General features: G+C 46.2%; 1 pseudogene; it reads left to right on the plus strand.

The window, feature by feature from the left end:
- Window positions 1-5678, plus strand: part of LOC149328657 (acetylcholinesterase-1-like) — a 34699-nt pseudogene extending 29021 nt beyond the window's left edge.
- The last annotated feature ends 11022 nt before the right edge of the window (window positions 5679-16700 follow it).

The raw sequence follows: 16700 nt of genomic DNA on the forward strand, positions 1-16700 counted from the left end.
CCTGCAAAACAGGAACGAACCAGCGAGTACTATGGGATTCCTCACTTCTCTTTGAAGTGCTTTGGCTATTGCTTTATTCTGTTTTCTGGTCCCGGGTCTTCCTTTCTGGGCTGATGTGGCTTCATTCTCCATGGCAGTGAGAGGCAAATCTTGGAAGGTCTGCGGTATACACAGTTGAACTCCGAAGACTATGTGTCAGGGTATACACTGCGTAAGTTTTATTTAAAGTACCCGTATAAAGGCATCATTCATTTACGCACCTCTACAATTTAATCCCGGCTGCTTAGTATTCATGTACAAAGATTCTTCTGAATTTTAGTCGTGAGAAATTAAATTTTATACCATGATTCCGCCATTATATACAGGTAGTACAGTTGAACGACTGACAGACAGCATTCTGCATATTTTTTGCTACGTCCTAGGTTATCGAACGAACGCGACTTTAACACCATAAAATGTAATGGTGCAGTCTGCTACAAATTTTTTTATTGCGTTCTGCTACAGATCAACCCAAAAGCGAGGACTGTCTTTACCTGAACGTATGGACGCCAACCTTAAATGCTTCGGGACGGCTTCCAGTTATGGCTTGGATACATGGAGGTGGCTTTGAATCCGGTTCCGCAACCATGAGGGTGGATGACGGCAGCAACTTGGCTGCTCTGGGAGAAGTCGTCGTAGTTACCATTGCTTACAGGTAAGGTATATTGGCTTCAAGTAGTCTGGGGCATTAAAAATTATAAAAAAACTGGAGAGGACAATGAATCTCCGCTGTAGAAGTATATGATGCCCGGGAGTATTCATACCCCTCGTGGTGCAGTGGTCCAGCGATTAAGTGATGCGCCACTGCTCTGAGACGGCAAGTTTCGCCGCCGGTGGGGCTTGTTATAACCAAATTACTCTTCCCTAGCAAACTTTCGCGACCAGTCATTACCTGCCTCCAGTCATGGTGGGCAGTTTTCTCTGAATTCGCAGGACAGGTTATCATGACGTCACAAGGTAACGTGACCTAGGTGGACCGCCTGCCCCGTAGGTTGGGATCCTCTGGAGATATTTCGCAGATTTTAGAACCAGCGAGCCGACGCGGACACTGACGACGACGCCAGGGTTTCTGCAGCCGGGGCCACTTAAAGCTCTTGCGTTTAAACTGCGGGCACGCCTAAATAATTTACTTGCGGGGAATGCGATATCACTGATATGAGCGATTTTGATGGACCGCCGTAATAGCAGATTTTTTTCCGTGATAAGGCCTCTGTTTGCGGCTATGCAGCTGGAGAGAGGAGAACGTGGGCTAGAGAGGAAGCGAGAGGGAGGGATGCATTCGGCAGGTGGAACGTCAGCTGACGTGACGACGTCATAACTGACTCAACCAATCTGCTAATTTCATGTCAGACCTATACGCCAACACGACAAATACAAGAATGTAATGACAAGCCACAACTCCGGGCTTTTCCAACGTGAGGCTTCGGTTTGCGGCGATGCAGGTCGAGAGAGTTCGCGGGGGATGGGGCAGGTATGAAAGTTGCCACGTCAGTTGACCTGATCACGCCATAGTTGTCTCGGTCAATCATAGAATATTATAATAGACCACAACACCTTTTTTTTCGGTCTATAAAGCGAGACAAGAGAGACGGAGCAGCGTGGTGGCAGGCTGGCAGGCGGCGCGTGACGGGACCCGATCACGTCATGGAATTTTGTGACCGACTACAACGCGAAGTCGACCAATCACCAAATTTCATGAAAGAACAAAAAACCTGGTTATTACCGTGATGAGGTTTTACTTGTGGTATTAATATTAAGTGCGTACGCAGGCCGCCGTCACACACACAAACTCCTCTGAAAGCAATTTGCAATGAATCAAAGACCTTACCTTCCACCAGGTCTTTCTGCAGGTGTTTAAACTAAATCATGAAAGAATTCCGTGTGTGTAGTTGGTTCCTATTAAAGCAAATATTCGTGCAATACGCCTGTGGCGCTGGCCCTGTCGTGTATGTTTCTCTTTTGTCCCTGTATTTCGCGCTGTTTCCATTGTGAATCATGAACCAACAAGCCCACACTAGAGTTCTATTTGTTCTGGGTAACCCGCTTTTTGGGGCAAACTTAATGTACTTTCAGTTAAGAACTACATGTTGCAGAGATTAGCGTGAAGTAGCTATGGAGATCGCTAGGGACACCGATAGAGTAGAAAAAAACCTTTGGGCACTACTGCAACAAGCCACTACTAAAAAAAAACATTGACTTGTCTAAATAGTCGAGCACTTTTTGCAAATACTGCCTAAGTACTAGTTTAAACGTTACCTCTAGGCGTTAGATTCTTAAACCGCATTATTATCCCCCTCATGCTTTGAGTGGAAACGTGACAGCGAGATTGCGTAAACGAAATATTTTGCTTCCCCCACGAGCGTATTGTGTCAGTTTCGTTTTTCAGGTGTCAAAACAGATTTCATTTTCATGGATAGGCAAAAATGTGTCAACCTTTCCTTTAGTAAATAATTTTCTTTTTGTTATGGAAAAGCCACTGGTGAATAGCTACATCTGAGATGCCACCAAGTTCAGTGGACAAGTTTTAATTTTAGTTCATTCGTATCTTAACGAGTAAATATAAAAAAATTTCATTCCTAAACTGTGCACACCGTGGAGCCAGCACAACAGAAATATTTATTTCCGGGTACTTGTCCCAGTCTTAATGGTGTCCCAATCTTAGCAGCTATGAACACACTGCTCTGTTGCAGAAGTAGAATAAAGGTGTGAACTTGGCAAAGTTTTGCCGAGGACAATTGCACATCGTGGCAGAGCTGACTCTATATATAACACCGCATTTTACTACACCATTTAAAAAAAATGGCATACCAGACGGAAACGCGCTCCTGATAGCACTTACTCGTTCCCTTGTGTTTTGTGCCCCAGAACCTGGCTCGGATTTTTGTCTATTGAAACATCCGATATCTACTAAAATGCTTGCACAGTACTATAACCGGCTTGTAAATGCGCCAGAGCTAATTACTATCCTTGTTCCGTCTCTCAACTCTCTCTCTCTCCTCTTCCACCGGATTCAATTAGGCTCCAGTCGTTCGGCTTTCTATACAGCGGAACCGAAGATGCTCCCGGAAATCAAGGACTTCATGACCAAGTGCTAGCCTTGAAATGGATCCAAGAAAATATTAAAGACTTTGGTGGTGACCCAGGAGAAGTCACGTTATTTGGATTCAGCGCAGGAGGCTATTCGACTGGGTATCACCTCTTGTCACCAGGAAGCAGGCATTTGTTTCGCAGAGCAATCGTTCAAAGCGCTGGCATAATTAACAAAGGTCGCGTCTAAGATAAAAGTGTAATATTGAACAGCACGCGGGAATTGGCACGGGTGTTCGGTTGCTACAATGAAGCGAAACACAGTGACGTAACAGCGGACGTCATAAGCTGCCTACGCAATATAAACGCAACTTTGATCTCAGCAGTGGAGAAAACGTTCGAAGACGCGGGCAGTGGAACATTCAAACCAATCTTCGGAGATGCTTTTTTGCCCGTTGTGCCGAGCTCTGCTTTGTTTCCGTCTGACAAAGACATTATAATGGGAAATGTTGCGAATGAAGGTAGCATGATGCTTTACAACGCTTTCAGAGATACTTTTTCCCAAGTCCTGCCACCAAGGAATATCAACAAAGCAGAGATGATTCACTACTCAGGAACTTTGTGGAAGGGCCTCCCACTTCCTCAGTTAATTGAGCTTCATCAGCTCTATATGGCGGGAATAGCCGACTTCGATTACAGCAAGCTGAGGCAAGCTCTGGTTGATGCTCATGGAGAAATCGTTGCAGTTTGCGGGACTTTTGAAAGTGCTGAAAAACTTGCCAATTCCACTGAGGCGGCTAAGTCTGGACGCAGCGTGCACGTCTACCAGATCGACTATGTGTCCGCCTGCAGTAGAAGACAACCCTGGTTTGGTATGTCGCATGGAGACGACGTACCATTCATATTTGGAAGACCCTTAGATGCTCAAGACGGGTGCGTGGAAGACATTCCATTCAGCAGGGACATCATAAGTATATGGAGCAACTTTGCGAAAGGCAGGTCAGAAAATTTTTGAATTATTTCCTATTAACTACAGAGATGCTATAGGTTTGTTGTCGAAGTGGGCTTTTAAAATAGCTCTACAAAATAAGCGAAACGGACATCAGGTATTGAAAAAAATTCCAAAAACGTGAGCATTGTGAAAAAATAGCGCTGTCGAATGGTGCGTTTTGGGTACAAAGAGCACCCTGACTATGCATTTCATTCATAAGCATGATATCCTCAGTTCCCTGCTTACGAAAACGACATATTACTGCAGCAATGTGCTATACAACCGTAGGCTGTATTGCGTAAAAAGATTTTTTGTTGTTGTCAGCGGAGAAGCCTGAGAGATTTATTTTATTTTCTATATTGATTTCTCAGGTTCCTCCAGTGTTTAGAGATCTTCCCTTGTTTTATTTAGGCTGTGAAATTTAGAACGTTTACCTTGCGCTATATTGTCCTTTGTGGCCCGAACTTTTAGTCCGCCAAGAGTAGCATTATTCCATTTTACTTTGCCTGTAAAAATGGTTTGGTTGTTTCAGTATCACATACTGTGTTTTTGCGTTTTCCTGCTCTTTCATTTGTAATATCAGTGTAGGCTGCAAGGCATTCTCAACGGAAACAAAATATACAAACTCCTCGTGGTCCTGCAAAGGAAGACCGCCTGTGATCTTCACTGTTATTGTTTTCTGAAGTTTGCCTGCCCCGCAAGAAATTTGCAAATGGCTTCTCTTTTTTGCGTGAGAATCGGCTACAAGTGTACGGGCATCCTATAATGGTGAAGTTTTGTTGTAACTTAGACTAATTAAGACAGCCGATGTCACTCTAGCTGCTTGTACAGTGCTCAGGGCGTGCCACCTTTTGTACTGTCCGGTATATATCGCAGAATTTTGGCTTTCGGGTCGAAGCTCGTCTTGACGCATGGATTGTGGTGTGAGGAGACCAAAGCGCGATAAGCATTCGACGAAGAGGAAATTCCGCACTCTGGCAACCGATTTTGGTTGCGCTTAGCTCTGAAAAGAGGAAGCGGTCATTTGAGGCTCTAAGTAGTGCTATATAGAGCAATACTGTGAAGAATGCGTTCTAAGCGTTATATTGTACACACATAGACTGCGCGCTCGCACTCACGCACGCACGCAGTCACACATGCTCACGTACACGCACGCGCGCGCGCACACACACAGTAAGCGTACTCTAGTTTACCCGCTTAAAACACGTCAAGCTGACTTTCTGCATTGCACTCATTTGCAAGAGCTGCAACAAGTCGCAAGCTTCTTTGCATTAAACATATGCTTTAACGGGGGTGCAAAACGTATCATCGAATCTCTTCGTGCCACCCGTCTTACCACAGGTGTGAGAAACGTAGGCATCATCCCTGACTGTAATGGAGAATTGCACATTGTTCTTCTTTATTACCATCTTCCATTCCCCAAATGGTTGCTGTAGTCTGGATTGCAACTGATATTATATATGTGACTTGCAGACCACCCACTGGACCTAATGGAACTGAGTGGCCGAAGTTTACTGCAGATTCCATGTCCCTGCTGAAGATAACTGGCGTGGAATCCAAGGCTTCAGTTTTTGGGCTTGGAACACGCTGCAAGATATTGAAAAAGCTCGGTCTCTATTAAAGAGGTTGCAACTATGAAATGCTCAACGTGCCTCCCAGAGGGTTGCTGGCCCGATGAATTATTTAGTGGCCTCCTATTTATTTTATAGTACCTCTCGTATTCGGATGAGACTACCCTAAGCTTAGCGAAAACTATATTTTCTGCTATCCGCGAACAATACTGCCTTACGATTATTCTGTAGCAGACTAACGCTGCCTCTTGCTTCTTAATCTGCAGAACCGGCCTAGTTCCCTTCAACGTACACCCCCCGTCAAAAGTATACAGCCCAAGGGGTTTGCTTCGAAGCTGTTTTGCGTGGCTCCCTGGCGCATCAAGCAGTCCAAACCTTGGGAGGATTGAGCACGCAACGCCTTTTCTCTTTCGAGAGATCACCACGGTTGCTGAGGATGCAGAGCGAGGCATGCTGCAAGCCTCACAATCAAAGCCCTTGGGCTGTATACTTTTGACGGGGGGTGTACATCCCATGAGGTGAGTGTGAACTTTCCAAATTTTCTCTACTGATTGAAAAGAGCACTATCCGATGGCCCTCCGACCTATCTTATGGGTAGACTGCGTAGGGAAAGGCTTCCGATTTCGGCGGATTCGAAAAGTTCATAAGGGAGTCTAACGTGACAGCTCCGAAGCCTGCTCATAAAAAGTAGAGCGAACAAGGTAGGCCCCATGCAACAGTCCACGGCTTGTTTTGCTGTCCAGTTCAGAGTCAACACCCTAAAATGGGGTGTCTTCGCCGAGCCCGGAGAAAGAGGAAAGGAAACTCAGCTTGAAGAGTGCTGGGCTTACTGCGGTCGGCTGCGCTATATCTCGTGACGTTCCTAGGTCTTTCCTCTCCACGGCTTTTTCTGGCAGGCGGAGATTATCACCGTTGGATCAAGGAAAGCGCTTGGCGAGAGGCACAGGAGGAAAATCCCGCGTGAGTGTTTAAACATGAGCTTTCGTCTAGTTTTCTCTGCATGTTCTCCCGGCGGCGTGCTTCGATTTATTCCTCCGCCTGGTTTCTGTAAAAGGCCCAATTCGTTCTACTTCTGATATATGAGGAACAAAGCAGCCAAAAGACAATTGACGCGCAACACGTGGGACTTCATGAAGCACTCGTATAGCCTAATCCTCACTGAAGTGCGGGTAGCTGGCACTGCGGTCTCTGGAAGCGGTACAACAAGGTGAGTTTCGAGAAAATGGAAACTAGTATAGGGCAGGGCTTGCACGCAGCCTGAGGGCCGTTTTTGTTCGCTTTCTGATGTGAAAAAAATTCGTCGGCAATGACAGCGGTGGTTTTGAACGTTGTCGCCAATGTCGTTCTTACCGTCATGGCACAAAATAGACGTCTCCTCGATGTACCAACCTGAGGTGGCGATAAGTGCAGTACACGTTAAAGAACCGCGGGTCGAAGTTAATCAGCACCTGTCGTGTACGTAGAAACTTTTGCTTTTATTATTTCAGTCTTGCTCTGTCCTTTTCCTGCCCTCAAATCGAAAGAGATATTGATACTATTCGTGGAGACTTTTTTAGAATCATAATTTGTGCGTTTGTCAACCGTGGTCCACACTGAAAGTTTGATTATCATAAAACCTAGGTCCTCATACCATTTTACGCTCTTGCCATTGCTTCCTTCGACGGTTACCATTCGAACCGTGATTCGATAGCAAGCCGCTATCACGTCGCGGATTCTTCCACCCCTCGGCTAATGCCCATAATAACCAATCTCTGCTTGCGCCTTCCTACGCTCCGGCGTTGCCATCCTCTTTCCACGTTAACCGTGCTGATGATCATTCTAGTGTGACCACCCTGCTTGTGGTTCCCGTGACATCCAGGCTCCGGTTGTGGATTCCTGCGTTCTCGTCATATCCTGCACCTTCCAGCGTAATCATCTTCAGTATTGTCCGGGCGTTAACCACCTCATTCCGCATTCATCTTCATCCTTCTTATCCTCCTTCTTTCATCGTAACCAACTTTTAAGTAGTATCCGTGGCAACCTCGCGCCGGTTGCCACACTTCTACTATTACCACTACAACGACGCGAAACCCGTGAAACGGGATCTTAAGAGCTCAATGCGTAACAAAAAATACAAGTCAGCTTTTACTTACCAGATTTCTGACAAGGAAGGACAACTTCAGACAAATTGGATCCCGCAAGCGAAAGAATGCCCCTGAGAGGGTGAAAGAAGGAGAACCACAACTTTATGCTCCTTCTTAGGTATGTCGCGCACTTTCACTGGCGGCTTTAGGCTTTAGCCATGACAGTTTAGAGCTTATGAGTCCTTTCAGCTGTGAGAGTAAAGGCTATGAGTGACATATGCATCACAAAAGCAGACAGGACTTCCGAGCTGACGAAAAACCGCGTGTGGGATATTGCTTTCAGTTTTCGACATCGTTGGCGTAGATTCAGTTACGCATTTGGTAAGGAGAATCAGACGGGAGGAGACAAGGTAAGCCTCCAAGCGCACCATTGAATAAGAACTTTGTACAGAGCCCTGCGGGACACTAGCGGTGATTGGTTGAGACGTGCTTAGATTGGTTTATTGGGATTTAACGTCCCGAAGCAACTCAGGCTATGAGGGACGCCGTAGAGAAGGGCTCCGGAAATTTCGACCACCTGGGGTGCTTTAATTTACACTGACATCGCACAGCACAAGGGCCTCTAGGCGTGCTTAGAGTAGTGCCACGTCAAACTCTGACGGTCCGCTGTTTCAGGAAAGACTGTACAATGTTTTCAAGGTCACCTTAGAAGCCTGAGGCATCTAGAGCCATAAGGATAGAGTAGTGTGCTAGTGAGTCGAATGCTGATGTCAGATTCAAAAGGACAAGAACAGAGGCGTCGCCATGAGCGCGAGCATCCTCCAAAGGGGAGACTACACCCACAATAGAGTCAACCCTGCTACGATGTCCCCTGAATTCGGTTTGCTGCTCTGGAAGAACTTCTTTGAATGTGATATTCATTAAAGCTCCTCCAATGCAATGGATTTGAAAGTCTTCCAGAAGACCGACGTGAAACAGACGGGTCTGTATGTGCATCATGAGAGAATGGAAACTTTCCACTTCTTGCAGAGGCCACCAGGAGCGCTGGGAGCGAGTGTGATGTCATCGCTCTTCCTTGAGGAAGCGGTGTCCAGTTTCCATTGCGCACGTGGGCCTCTAGCACAAGTTCGGACTCATGCCGTCATCAATATGGTATAAACAGCGGACGCGCTATTGCATTTCGCTCTTAGCGCAGGGGATGAGCGTCTCCAAAATTTTCGCTGTCTTTGTGAGTGGCAGACTACGGTCACCATTAAGAGGCAATATTTTCCACATTTTGTGTAATCTGTAAACCAATATTTCTACACCCCCGGCCCCTGCCGTTGGGTGCGTGCAAGGACCTCGGCCGTCAGCTCCTGGCACCCTATGGCCCGGGTGCTTCATGGACCGGGGCTCATCCGCCTATCATCTCATCCACCGTGGTAGCCAGCACTTCATCACCATGCCACGTCTTTTCTGCCCTGGAAGTTGCGGTTGTTGATGTTGTTGTAGCTTTAGACAGAATGGCACATACCCACACTGGGAGATCGGCCAAGAAGCGGGAGGTAAAGGTTGTTATTCACCTTTACATAGTAAAGGCACCGGAGGAGTCTTGCACAAGGAGGGCAGGGAGTGAAAAAAATACTAATAAATAAATAAATAAATAAATAAATAAATAAATAAATAAATAAATGTAGGAGTTTAGATTGGAGAGACAGAGAAAAAGAGAAAGAAAAAAGAGAGAGAATAATTCGGAATATACTAAATCATATAAAAGAAAATACTGTAAGCTTTAGTTGGGCAGTCGATGAGATTCCAGCAAGAAATTTCGAACAGCGTCACAAACAGACCTCTGGCTGAAACCAAGCGTGGTGGCGCCAAATGATAGCAAGAGTGGGCTGCTCAAACTAAGGCCAAGATGCTGTAAGGGCAACTCCAGCAGTCTTCTTCTCAAAGAGGTGAAACGACAACAGTCGCTGAATCACACATCCCCTCGTCTATGTCTTCTTCAGTTTACCACCGGGACGATCGCTCGGTGGCCCCGGGTAATGTTACGAAACAGATGAAGCTGGCAGTTGCGGGGGATGGAGCGGTAGCGCTAGGCCAGTACCATTAAATCATCGCTTACCCATCGTTCTTCACGCCTGATTCTTCGGCTGGCCGCCACGTAACAATATGAACGTTTGATTAGGTTATAAAAATTCATTAACCGTCACGGCGTGTCCTTCCGTCTTAGGGGCAAACAAGCTCACTGGAATACATGTTAACATGTTGGAGAAAGAGGTGAGGCTGTGTTTCATGGCAGCACAGCACGCCGAAATTCTTAGGCATTGCAGACAGGCAACGCTGGCGCAGCCTTCTGTTCTCTCTCGTTAGACTCGGTGAAAGGCGAAGGGATGAACAGAGGTTCACCTAAGACTTTCTGCAATTTTTAAAAATACGCGTCTTCAGTAAGAAGTGCGTTTTTCTCGACATAACATTGTCAGCAGTGCAGTACATCAGAATACAGCTAAGATGTGCGATGTAGTAGGCTGGTCAACCGATTCTTAAGAGTGAACTTTTTAACTATTGCTCTTAGGCGTGTTAATTAGCGATAGGCGTGTAGCACACCATAAGTAATATCCATACCACTATTTAGAACCTTCAAAACACGGTCAACCTCGGCGCTGACGCCAAACTAAATTTGGCTGCAGCGAGCCAGTATACATGCGCTTCCGAGACGTTTCCAGGAAAAGCAACCTCTCGAGTTCACATAACTCTTCGAAATAGCTAGAATTTGATCGGGCATAGCCCCGGGGTTAGTCGCGTTTTCGAAATTCTAAAGACTGAAATGGATATTCCTTACAGTATGCTAAACGCCTCTCAAAAATTAAGGAGACTAACATTGCTATTAAAATTAACGATTCAATATTAGTTAACCACCCTGCTAGTTAGCACAATCTTAGCGGGATTCTGACGTACTGCACCGCTGGCAGTGCAACGCTGAAAAAAAACTCCCTTCTAACTCAAAAAGCCTGTGTTTAAAAATTGACGAATGTCTTACGTGAAACACGCTGTATACATTAACGTCATACTTTATACTTTCACACTCTACGTGCGGACGCTTAAGGAACAAAGAAAAGGTGGGGCGCGGAAGAAGAAGCTTGGCTTCTCCGTGCTGACGCGCCAAGCTCTTGTCGAACCGTATGTAAATAGCCTTTGTAAATATAACCTGTAACAGTGTGGCGGTAGTACTGGGACGACGAAGCAGCAGGGAGATTCACAGTGAGTGGTAGAAATTTCAATACACCTTTAGAATGTTAATGCAGTAGGTAGTACCTACTGCGGATCACGTTGTAGGTTTGTTCATTGAAAGAAGTTTAAGCACGAGAAAGAAACTTCTACCAGGGTCACTTCTTGAAAATCAATGTGCAAATTTTCACAAAGCCTTTCCGTACCGAGCGCAAGTTTTCTGGCTGTCGAACTGGCTTTTAGACTGTCACATTCACACTTGCCGCCCTCGTCTGGCTTTGGAACTGGTGGGCCATGCATTTTGGTTCCCTTTACTTTTTTGTTTAATTCTATTTTCCGGTCTCTTTGTTTTTATTCATGAAAGCTGCAGCCGTTGCAGGCGCTATATGAAATACAGCGCGTAAACATCATACGCTATCCTCCTTTCCGTTATCTATGTATCCTCATGACGCCCGTAGCACTAGGTACAGCGTTTCTAGATAGCGTAAAGTTTCCTGTCACAGAATATGAAGCCCGCTTGTTTTGTACAAACCGAAAAGCTATGCGGAAGCCATCGGGAAGCTAATTTTTCTATTCCCCATGCGAAACTCACAACAAGCGACTTGCTTCGAACACACTGAGCTACATGCAAGAAGGCGGCATCGTGTAGCATTGAGTACATCAATACCCTAGGGCTTCAAAGAATGAGGTTTCGTGTGCCGCAGCTCTCCCATCGGTAGCTGGTCAAGGCAAATTTCGGTAAAGGCGTATACATTGATGCCTTCTGCGGCCATAAGCGTTGCACCGCGTATTTTGCTCGGAGTTAAAGGAATCACTGGATTAATTGCAGCGGTGCTAATACTGTCTCCATCCCAGTGCGACAAAACGATGAATTTAGAGTAAGCGCAGCAAAGTGTGACACACTGCGAGCGGCACTGAGAAAAAAAACTGCCAATGTGGAGAGCAAAGACAGCTTTACGCCTTATAGCTAGCTGTTAGTCCCAGAGTTTTCACACGAAGCTCCTCTTGCCGAAAATGCATGCCGTACGCAAACTTAGTGGATGAACTGCTGTGAAAGGAACTAATCGGGGGGGAAAGCCCTCGCGGGCTTCCCACAGGTACATGAGCCGGCGTCTGCTTCAGGCCTCTTGACTGTGAGCTGGATGGTTTGGTTATGTGCGTCCCAAAGGTACTGCATCTATTCCTCAATGCCCGTTATACTGTTCTCGGGAGGGGGGGAACTGCCTGCACCACTCCCGGTTTGTGAGTCTATTTTCGCCGATTGCTCTCGGGAGTTACGGGTAGTTACCGAGGTGCTGACGTCAAGCGGATCATTGCAACGTGTATCGCCCAGGTGGCCCCACGATCATTCCCTTACGTTTTTGGCAAGTCCGGAAACGTGTCTTGACTGGCACTATTGCCTCTTCGGGTTGGTTGGCAGAAGTTGGTTACCAAATCGAGGCCCGTTTGGTCAACCGCGTAGAGGGTCAACCGTGCCTGGCGTTCATTCTTCCTACCACTACCAGCTGCTTGGTGGTGGCGGCTATGGCACTCTCATAAATGGCGATGCGTAAGTCGTCCTTGTGAGCCTTAGGCGGACTCTGAATATTTAGAATTACAGTGCTACGTCAACCGCTCTTCAGAGGGAGAACTTCCGTTGGCACGTGTTTGACATCGACATATTCGTAGAGCCTTCTCTATGCCGTCACCGATGCCTGAACTAAAAGCGGCACTCTAGATGATCCAATGACTTTAATTGCGTAGTAACCTCGTAGCTTTAACAGCTGGTTCCAAACCTCTTGATAACAGATGCCGTCGGAAGGTATGGCTGATTTGGATGTAGAGCTGTAGTGAGCTTGCCTTCTTGTTGATAGACCAATTCCCCAGCCAAATGTGTAAGTGTTCCTGCACACCGCTTGCGCTTTTATGCATTGCTGACATTCATGCTACTGTCGACATATTGGTCGGCGCCGCTGTCGTCACACGGGTTGTTTATTCGGCTCTAAGCCTGGGTGCGTGGGTTGCTGATCTCGCTGTAGACGCGATAGCCAGAGCAGCACTCCACCTTGCGTAGTGGTCTTTCAAAGTCTTCGCTGCTTAGTGAGTTCTCCTTTACTTTGGCCCAGTGCGTCAAGCATCTGTTGCATTGTAGCATTTATGTTTTCGAGGGTAATTAGAGTTTTCTGGCCTGCCGCTGCGGAGGCCGGGCCGGGGAGCGAGGAGGTGTACGATTCCCTAAGGTGGGAGGGACTGGGGGCTGGTAGGTTATTCTTCCGCGTTGCAGCCCTGCCATTGAGTCGGTTGTCTTGCTAAGCATCGATTCTAGGCGTTGCATGCGTTGATCACTCCTTCGCCTGCGCTTTCAGTTGTTTGTTTTCTTCCCTGGTGCACGTACATTCTTCAGGGCATTAATAATTTTTAGTGTTATTTTCAGCGGAGGAGATGCTAGACTGATCCCGGTTTATTTGGTTCTTGCCTTGGTTCTTTTTTGCCTGTTGGTTCTTCTACTTCGACGTAAGTGACGTGGTTGAAGGCTTGTTGAAACCTTCCTGGGGCTCGGGCCGCTATTGCTGCTGGATAGGGGGAGGGGCGGGAGTGTGTGAGGATGAAACAATAAGAAGAGTGAAAGCTAAGGCTCTGAAAAGGAAATAGCAGGTGCGAACACTAAAGGCGAAAGGAAGCACTGTACAGTATAACGGCGAGAAAGAAATAGGTGCACTTGCGCGTCTAGAATGGAGACCGATGTATACAGCAGCTGGAGAGGCTCGTTTAAGCGTAACAAGGCGAGATGGGATGTACCGCGGAGCACACCAACGGTGACGGGGAGGTCAAGGCCCCGCAAGAATTGTGTAATCCTGGCTTCGAAGTGCTCAGCGCCACTCACCACAATGGCTTCGTGCAAAAACTGAAGGCGATGCCAGTAATTCGACATGACCCGATAGCAGACCGACATGCGTATAAATGTCAACTACACAATGCAAATGGCAGGTGACGCGATTAAACAAACGAATAGCATGCGTTTATGGCCTAGCCCTTCCTATAAAATAAAAAACGTTTACGTCTGGCTCTGCAATTCGCACAGCCAGAAGGAACGTTGAAGGGCCATTGTTGGCAATTTAAGGATGCGGCGCTGCTAGTGTTGGGAGAACAGAGACATCCAAGGTCAGTATTGTAATCGTCAAACAGTGGAATTGCCTCTGTTGAAGAAACTGTGTCGACGCTGGTCTTTTATAGGACCGGATTTTGGAAACGCATGTACAACATTCGGCCGACGCCCTGTGTTGCCTGGGGAGCGTTTCAGTAGGTCATGTCTATTCAAGACCCGCCACGGCGCTATGGCGTCCCGCTATGGCATTCTTACATCCTTGATAGCAAAAAAGCACACCAAAGAGTCTGTGAGAAGAGGATGGCAAGACAGGTGAGGTTTGCTTCCTCACAGCGTCGGACAACAAAATTCTTTGGCAGTGCGGACGAACAAAACAAGCGCAGCCTTTTCTTCTGTCTCATTAGACTGGGTGAAAGAACGAGCGGTGAATATGCATGAGAATTATACTGCATAGTCAGGCAGTGTACAATTGACAGTGATTGGCAGAAATTTTAGGAGTCGTTCTAAAACATCTTTAAAGTGCATATCTATGGCGATCACTTTGCACGTTTGTTCACTAGAACAACTTTAGACACGAGAAAGAAACCTCCACCAATTCTGGCTACATCGCGGCCAAATTCATGCGCTGCGGAGAAGCTTGCAGGCAAAGGAACTTCTTCAGTGCACGCAAGTGGCGTAAATAGCCAAAATTCGTTGGGTCGCAGTACCAACAGTAACCGCGTTTTCAAAATTCTTAAAATATATATACAATGGGCTAAACGCCTCTCAATAATTAAGGGTCTTAAAGTAAATGTTCAAAAGTTAACAGTCCAGTATTAGCTAACCATTGTTCTAGTTAACACCTCTTAGCTGTATTCTAGCGTACTACACCGCTCACAATGCTAAGCCTAAAAAAGCGCCCTTCCAACTTAAAAATCCTACTTTTAAAAATTGTGTAAAATATTTGGTTAAACAGCCTGTATAAAAAACTGGCAAAAGTCGTATTTCCGACATAATTGTAAAGGTTTTGAAATGTCTACTCCCACAATACTTAGAAAGAGTTCATTTTGGTGTTAATGTGTAGGGATAAAATAACACAGAATTAAAATGGAGTCCGTATAGAATATCCAAATTGCATGTTTAGTGCTGCCTTACTTCGCGAAGGACGTAAAAAATCCACTAGAAGTGCCTTGGTTCGAACACACTGATCTTCATGCGGGAAGGCGACTTCTTGGTGGCATCGCGCAATATGTCTCAACGTGGCTTTACTGGCTGCGGCTTCCTGTTTCGCATCTCTCCGTTCGGTGGCTGGGCAAAGGGGGTATTTTACCAGCAGCTGACGAAAGGACGGCATTACTTCCAGCAGTGCGACTTGCGTTAGTCTCCTTCCCATTAGGGTCAGACAAGGCAAGAAGAGTATATGGAGCCAAACATGAAATCTGGATGAGATTCCAAGCCTTACACACAGGAAAGCCCACAATTTTGCGCAATAAACTTCTCGTTTATAAGTTCATTTGTAACCCGCGTTAAAGAATCCTGCACTTAATACTATGCTCACCAACCCCTAATTTTGCCAGGATGCGAGCTGTTTAAAGTGACGTGTATTTTTTTTTTTTTTTTGCTATGAGTTTCGTGCGGACTTGTTCATTCGTCATCTTCACTGTCTACTTTCGATCAAGCGTGCATCTGTTTATCAGCAAAGTAGCTATAATGCATGCATTTAAGCAACCTTGTCTTCCCATTTCACTGCTTTTACCGGCCCCGCAGACCAAATCTGTATGGATGAAAGTGAAACCTCCATGTTTCCATTCTTTAGGGTGTAGCCAGTTCCGGAGGAGAATCGTGAATAGAGGTTAGAGAATGGCAGTTTAAGGTTTAGGTGGGCTACGTAAGAAGACAATAAACGTGGCACAAACACGCACAGATCGCGGCTGTGTGAACTGTAGTCTAGCACAAAGTTCTTGCTAGGGAAGCGCTCATTCACTGTAGTCTAGCACAAAGTTCTTCGAAGGGAACTTTGTTCTCATGCCTTCGGGCCTCTACAATGACAAAGCCTGTCAAGCAATATCGAAGAACTTAGTGGAAATCAAGCCGTCCGCCACCAGGATCAAGGGCAAGGCGGTTGACATGTGCAAATCCATGGAGCTGCAGAGCCTGGCAAGAGGTGTTTTGAACCCTTCCGTGAATTATCTGTCAATCTTCTTTGCTGTTAAGACCCATAAACCAGATGCACCGTTTAGGGCCATAGTTAGTGAGAAAGGTACTTGGCAGCAACACATCAGCCGCTTTTTGCTTAAGAACCTGAGGGATTTGCACGTTTCTGATCCTTTTTTCGCGAAAAATTCTTTAGATGTAGTGGGCGAGTTGGAGAAGGAAAAGGAGGTTGGTTACGCCTTCTCTATAGATGTTGTAGATCTTTTTTACTCTGTGCCCCATAGCGACCTGTTCATTGCTGTTCGACAATGTATTGAGGCAAGCGGCACTATTGCATTTCAAAATAAGGCAGGGGTGAGTGTTGATAATTTTATGTCTCTTTTCGAGTTTTATATTAAGTCCACCTTCATCCGGTTTGACAACCGGCGGTTCCTACAACGCCAGGGCATTTGCATCGGTTCATGTGTCGCGCCAGTTTTATGTAACATTTTTCTCGCATCCATTGACAACATTTTGGCATCACTAACTGACAACGGAACTGTCCTAAAGATTTTTAGATATGTTGATTATTTTTTAGTGAT

Source organism: Amblyomma mixtum, chromosome 9 (assembly GCF_055824585.1).
Source record: "Amblyomma mixtum isolate Tamu chromosome 9, ASM5582458v1, whole genome shotgun sequence".
NCBI lineage: Eukaryota > Metazoa > Arthropoda > Arachnida > Ixodida > Ixodidae > Amblyomma > Amblyomma mixtum.